This window comes from Homalodisca vitripennis, chromosome X (assembly GCF_021130785.1).
Source record: "Homalodisca vitripennis isolate AUS2020 chromosome X, UT_GWSS_2.1, whole genome shotgun sequence".
Taxonomy (NCBI): domain Eukaryota; kingdom Metazoa; phylum Arthropoda; class Insecta; order Hemiptera; family Cicadellidae; genus Homalodisca; species Homalodisca vitripennis.
Window position 1 is genome coordinate 118,885,510 of NC_060215.1, and position 7,960 is coordinate 118,893,469.

General features: G+C 36.3%; 1 pseudogene; it reads right to left on the reverse strand.

Moving 5' to 3' along the window:
- Positions 1-4,073: 4,073 nt before the first annotated feature.
- Positions 4,074-4,248, reverse strand: LOC124370069 (annotated as a pseudogene).
- Positions 4,249-7,960: the final 3,712 nt, after the last annotated feature.

Sequence of the window (7,960 nt, forward strand, 5' to 3'; positions counted from 1 at the left end):
GGAAAGTTTACTATTCTTTTGCCCTGTAAAAATTATTGAGAAGTTTCTATGTTACCACTAACACGAGTGCATTTGATCCAATTACATCGATGCAGTACACGAGATTTAGGCAAATGGCTTTTTGCTGATCTGATCCCTAAAGGTACAACATACTTATAGAGATAGAGCTATTATACTGCTATAACCTGGACAGATAAAAAACATCTGAATATATACTATTCCATCCTAAATGTATTGTGTCGTTAGAATGATAACATTTTAAAAACACTTTCCCTCTGGTTATTACACAGAATTTTTACATCCTTACACCTCTTTAGAACAATGCATACTTTAAGGTAGTATTAGAAACTTCTATAGGTTGCATAAGTAAGTTAAAAGAAAGTGTTACAAGTCAAGTTAATAAGTTCCTTTGAAATGTTTTGGGGTTGAGACGTATCATACACAAACAGTACTTTATGGACTCTGAACTATTTTTTCCTATAACAAAAAGCACAACATTAGGACATAATTTTACTTAATGATTTTTATATTTCTTTCACGTTTGTGCACTACAAGTACACGAAACCGTTTACAGAGGGACTGAAGTACTTGTATTTCCTTAATCACTAAATGTGACGACAACATACTGTTATGTCAATCGAACGAAGAGGACAAGACTGAGATAGCAGTCAAGCAGACTGAGATAGGAAGTGCAAGGCCACGAAAATAAGTTGAAATCGTGGGGGAGGGGAGGGCATTCATAACTATTATGGCAAAGGTAAGGCCAAGAAATCATTTTTATAAATACAACTTTCATTGCCAGGATCGCAAAGAATCTAATAGTTTAGTGTCTGATACCTACTAGACAACACAATCTACCAGATGACGAAAGTTTATTGAAATAGTAAAGATCAATCGAGTATTAAATATATTAAATGTCCCAAAATCTGGTAACATGCGATTCCTAGTTCCTCTCAAATGTACGCTTAAACGTCAGGAATTCACTTAGGATAAGAGGTCTTTATTATATTAAGCAGCCTTAAATATCGAATGCTTCTATTATGGGTTAGCGCTTAGCAGTACTCAGATAATTGTGAGAACACAGCTTTTAGATTTATAGGATGTTCCAGAGGTATTTTTGTGTACATTTTAAAAGCTTTGGGGCACTATGTGGTTCGTTGCTCATGAATTTCAAAAAGTGGGCTCTTCTTTAATGTTTTAAGTGTATAATTAACTCTTGAAAATCTAAAATATTATGTTTGGTGCAAATAGGTATGTTATTCTTTATAGGAAGGATCACAAAATTTTTATTTAGGTGTGTTATTTAGGATATTTTTGAGTGCCAAATATTTTATTGAAGTATCTGAAGTATTTAGGTGCTATTATATCTACGTATATCGGGGCTACAAACTCCAAAATATAAGTTTATCGGTTGAACAAAGACCTGTAAGAGCTTCTTTTGAACTTGTATAAAAACATTTTACTCTAAGAATTTACTCGGCACAGCTTATAAATTATTTGTCCATAACAGCATTTTGTCTGTTAAAGCGGATCGTGATACACAAAAATATGAAGGAAATACGATTCTAAGCTTAAAATTAAACCCTTTCCATTATAACTCATCATTAATCCAAAATCAATAACAGTAAACATTGTTGCATAGCATTTTTGTACGTATCTTGAAGAGCGACCAAAGGTTTAGAGTTCTGAGTTAATAATTAACGGCTAAATACTTGTTATTAAACCCTTACTAAATCGGTTATTTGTTATCTTCGGAGATTAAATAAAAAATTCTGTGATAGGCTACACTTTGTACTGGACGTAAATATTGATTTGGATTTATACTCATAAGAAATTGTATTTGTATATAAAATTATTCAAAATGTATCAGTGACTGTCGTTATTTGTATCTTGAATGTTAAAAAGAAACGAATACTAAAATATTTACAAATTTATTTTCACACATACCAAACAGCGATATGTTTTAAATTAGGCATGTATGTTTTTTAAATGCTATATGTATTTCAAGGAAAGGGCGAACTATACTGCTGGGCGATCTGAACTGACCTAATCACCGTATCCTGATTAGTGACACTAAATCTTTTGGAGGCCTATGAATAAAGGAATGTATGTTTTACGTGGAGACAGAGCTACAAAAAAAAATTAAAATATGGAGACATCCGTAGATGAAATGAAAGGTGAGACATTGGGTATAAAGGATGCACTTCATCCGAGAGGGGAGAACTTCCAGCTCGGCCAGGGCCTCCAGGGCTGCAGTGGGATAAACGGAAGAACAAGTCACTTTCACTACGAATCTTCATTGACATCGGTGTAGGAACAAGTGTAGAGTGAAACATCACGAGGAGTAGGCTACTGCAATCGGACCACGTCATCTCCGACGGGAGCAACGAGACACTATACAATGAATACGAAAAAAAAACGGCTCCTAAAGTATAACTGTATCATTACGATACGAGAAAATAGATCTTAAGAGATCCAAGACGGCACTACGTTGAATCCCAAGGGAAAAGAAAGTGTGAGACTTAGGAGTGACCGCGGCCGGATCACATCTCCATAACGGCTCCGAAGATACAACTGAATGTTAGGGCGTCTAAGGGACGCTCCAGACAGACAAATGGGATCACGCGATGTGTCCACCAATGAGAGACAACTGTTAAATCAAACAATAGGTACATCGATTACTTGGATAAGCTCACCAGTATTGATTTCAGCATAGGAATGCCTATATAAAGATAGCAATGAGTTTTCTGGTGAATATTATAAAATAAAACCTACTCTACTGGGTATATTGTAAATTAAATACTGGCCCCCTTGAATTCTCACAGGAGTTCAACAAAACGAATAAAACAATATTAAGAGCTAGTTAAAACAAAACGAGAGGGGACCGTAGAGATGCTTGGTTGATAAGTGGAAACACCCGGACAGCAGGGGCTGACCAGGGTTCCACCTGGAGTAGGCACGACACTGGAGGTGCGGGCTCCAGTATAGGAGGGGACGGGTGGTCGGCTCTCGTGGCGCGTTGCTCTGGTACGGCTGAACTGGTGTGCGTTCATGTGCTTGTGCTTCCACTGTTCACCACATCAGTCTTGAGGTGGCAGGGGGAGTTTTGTAACCAAGAAAGGGTCACAGTAGTCACACCACATAGACAAAGAGTCAACGGTAAAATTGTTTTATAAATTTTCAGCACAATAGTTAACCAGCTGGGCTAAGAAAGTGTGCGGCACACAATTCCAGTCTTGGTAGTGTAACATGTTTAAGTGGGCAACACGAGTTTTTGATATAATTTGGCTCACGCGCACTTCACCTTTACTGTTTGTGGACCGCAAGTATACTACAACCACGTAACCACTTTCTGAAGCGTAAGAGAACCCATGTATTTCATAGTTTATTGGGTCAATCGACTGCACCATTATAAGTGTGGGAGAGTTAGAAACCCTTTTCCTAAACTCGAAGCCTCCTAGCTTCAGAAGTTGGGGCAAGTTGTTCTTCAAGTTCTAGTGCTAAGAAGCACCAGTAATGATGTGATCACGAGGAAAGCGCGTGCACTTACATCTTGGGCTAATTGCCTCAAAGTTTTGATGGCGAGATAGGGAGAGCTGTTCATACGATATGTCACGGTAGTGAGCTGGTAGATAGAGACGGGTTCAGAGGGATCACAAAGGCAAAGTATTAGCTGAAAACGTTGATGATTCGCGTGCACCTCATGTGTCTTATATCACACGAGAAGAACAAATTGTAGAGGCGGAACTGGATAATAATAACGCAGATGTTATTCTGAATTTCTGGTCCTGTCATCAACACATCACTGAGATAGACGTCTGAACTGGTCTTGCAATTGGCATCAAAAACCGTGTAGAGTTTAGTGGGTGCTACTATGAGCTTTAAACTAGCCACGATGAGGAGTACATAGTAAGGAAACGACCAGTCAGGATCCTGCAGGCCAAAAATCCATTTAAATAAAAGTTCTGTATCATATTTTTAACTAATTGACTTCCTAAAGTATGACTGCATGACAATATTCATATTTAGATCAAAAACTTATTTTCATTACAGAATAACTTGAACTTTTATTTTAAAAAAAAACATTTTTAATACCGTATTTTATCCTTCATTTAAAAAAATTTACGCGCCCGAGATACCCACACATGTGGCATTCGTAGGAGTCAGCCCGAACGCAGCGCAATGGAAAGGCCTCATCCTGGGGGAACCACCTTTGTGATCAAGGTAACCCCTACTCCAGGTAATACTAAAAGTAACAGTGATACCTGCACTGAGTTCCTCGCACAACTGATGATGCAATAGAAGAAGAAGAAGAAAAAGTGCTTTATTTAAACGATTACAAATAAGATAACATGATAATCCTCTGATAATATTTTGCACTATAAAACAATGGTATTAAACCGTCTGTTTGGTTGGTCGCTACATTTAAATATATATACACTTTCCACATTTATTCTGCTTTAGAAACAAACATATCTAACAAAAGCTCAAAAAAACAAAAATCTGCTTTAAAATTTGTATTATTTAAAACTTAAAAAGAAATAACATTAACAGCAATGTAATTTGTTGCTATAATTAGTTCAGTTGTTATAATTTGTATCTCCTGTTGCTTAAAATGCAAAATCAATACATATATACACTCATACATACATTCACACACATACATATATATATATATATATACACACACACACACACACACATATATATATATATATATATAATATATATATATATATATAATATATATATAATTATATATACATATATATACTCATATATATATATATATATATATATACACACACACACATACATACATACATATAAAGTACAACGAATAAACTTTGTGTAAAATTAACCTTTTGATCTTCTATATTTACATGCATATTTAAAAATAGCAAAATATGGTAATAGTGGCCAAAAAAATGAAATAATTAACAAAAAGTAATTTGAATGTTTGCAAATTTAGAGACTTTGTTCGACAGGTATATTTTCCACGTAGTTATATAATGTTATGTAAAAAAGAAGAAAAACAAATAAATAAAATAGAAATAAATTTCATAGAAACTAAAAATTAAATTCGTTTGACGAGCTCCCACCTATACCTCCAAGCTAATTTCATGTATTTCTCTAATCTTTGCCAATCCATTCCGTTTAAATAGCAGTCATATTCATGTTTTGATAATGTACATTTTCCCGAGATAAATTTTCTAATATGCGATAAAATCGTGGGCAGACCGCAACGTAGTGAAACACGTTCTTATTTTCATGCATGTTGCACAATGAACAAGAAAAGTTTCTTTCCTGCAAACCATGGCTTTGTAATTGAGGTCAACAAGTTCGGCTCTGGCCTTTACTGCCCAAGATATAATACTGATATCTGTGTTATCAGTGAGGAACGACCTGTCGCCAAGGTCGATATTGAGGGTCAGGCACTGTGAGTGGTACAGAGAGGTCCTCGCTCTGCCTACGCAGTCAGCGCGCCACGCGGTTCTCAACCCCTCAACCACGCTCTCAGCTTGTTAGATGGATAAATAACATGCTTAAGAGCAGAAGAGCACAGGCATCTCTGTGCGGAGTCACAAGAGAGGTCAAAACGCAGCGAGGATGTCCACAATGAGGTGTATTATTACCAAGCCTGTGGAACATAGTTGAGGAGGTTCCAAGCAAAAGCAAACATGTCACCCAAATGGAGCTTTGGGGAATTTGGAAAAAACTAGTATTACAACATTATGCAATATTAAAATAAATTGATTATATTTCTTATGATTGTTGTAAACTTTTTGAGTCAAAATACCTTCACATTTTAAATATATTTCACGTAAATGTGCTCGTTAATTAGCAATACAAATATGGACATGTTCTTATTTGACTGATCACAAGGGACATGTTTGCTTTTGCGTAAACCTACATTGGACATGTTTTCTTTTGCTAGGGTTTAAAAATTCAGTAAACAATAAAATGTATAGTAATAATTACCAGTTTTATTTATGGTATACAATATTTATTACATATTATGTTGAATTACTATTTTAGAAAGTAGGCTATATTAAATTTTCAGATATGCAGTCCCACATCAGGCTCCAAGCAGTCACACTCACCACTCTTCTTCCGTCACCTTCAATTTCATGACATTCCGGTGTCTCCTCAAGAATTATCTTGTACCAAGACAAGTTAGTATTGTTTTTCCATTCGTCACCGTACATTAACTTCAGCAACGATTCAACGTCCTTCTTCTTAGATGCTTTTATAGCATTTCCAAGTGGAACAGGCTCTAAAGGGGTTGAAAAAAACACTTGGTAAGATGACCAACCCTTCTTCTTGCAGGGAAATAAACTGTTCAGTATCACTTTGAAATCTGAAATGATCAGTTTGATATCACTTTAACAGTGGAAACTTCACGACGGGCAGTTGTTTTTTTCCACTACCCCGCCTTTCCCTTCTTTAAGAAAATTCTCTTCTTTTTCAGAAATGTGATCAACGTTCCTAAATCTTGAAGATAAACATTTTGTGTTTACCAAGGACCACTCATCTCCCAGTTTCCGCACTTCTCCTACAGATTGTAGACAGTGTAGTAATCTTTCTTTGGTGCTCATGGGTAGGCTGCTTCCTCAATAACTTCTCTACTCTGCCAAAAAACTCGGTCAGCGGGGCATAAAACTATGCTCTCTAACAGGAAATGTAATGCTAATCTCTTTTAAGTTATGACTTTCCGTGCCTATAAAATACATCAAAGTGTGGATTCAAGGGGTTATTTTTGTTTTGGTCCTGGACACCCATCACAAAACAGTCTTATTGTGTGGACATTTTGAGACAAACTTTTTGCCTCTGAAATCAGAAAATGCAACATAGCTGAGGATACCACGGTTTGCCCCACGTCCAGCTAGTTCCTCAGTCCAAGTATAAATTCCATTTTTTTATTTTCAGAGCAATGTTGTGCAAGCGGGTTGCTTTTAAAAGGGTGATATGCGTAAAAACTTTTTTGCACACAGGTATTATCTTTCCAGTTACAGAAAATTATATTATACTTCACAGTAAAGTTGTGTTTCTTTGAGCTAATTGAGGTAAGCCTAGGTCTCTTTCGTTTAATGTTATTTAGACTTACCCAGCTGGCAATGATTCCATCTTGTTTGTTCTTTTCTGCTTCCTTATAAAGGACTTGTCTTGTGTTCAGAGCATCTTTAGGTCTCACAAGAGCACATTTCACACCTTTGTTCAAATGTTTACAAGGTTGGAAAACACGACAACCAAGAGGGCACCATGTCGTTTTAAACTTAGCTAATGTCCTTAACACTTGCTGTCTTTGGTTTCTTTCTCGAGCCTTGATTAGCATCACCAATTCTGACTAAACCATTGTCATCCATATATTCCATAACTTGATAAATTAAAACATCATTAACACTATTGCAAATTATTGATGGACTGTGCAATACAAACACTGGAATTATAACCTCAAACCCAAATAGCAGGTAAACTGAAAATAAAAATCATAATATTGCAGATCACATGATCAGATGGAGCCTTCCCATTGGGACATGTTTGTGTCTGCTTGGAACTAAGCGGGGACATGTGTTTCTTTGATCTGAACCTGCATATTTCAGTGTTTATTTTGAGACATGTATTTTTTTGAATGAATAAAAAGTGAATGGAGTGATAGCAATGATGTTCATGATTTCAAATCAGCTGCTAACTCAAATTTTTATTTTTGTGGGCATGTTTGCTTTTGCTTGGACCCTCCTCAGTTGTAGATGACTTACTCTGGACTCTGAATGAACAGGGTATGTATGCTCAAGGCTATGCAGATGATGTTGTCATACTCATAAGAGCAAGCATATGGTTACGTGTCTGGAAATGATGCAGAGACCACTGGCCATTGTGGAGCGATGGTTGTGTGACGAAGAAGGACTTGCAGTGAATCCTTCGAAGACCGTCATGATACCATTTTACAAGTAGGAGG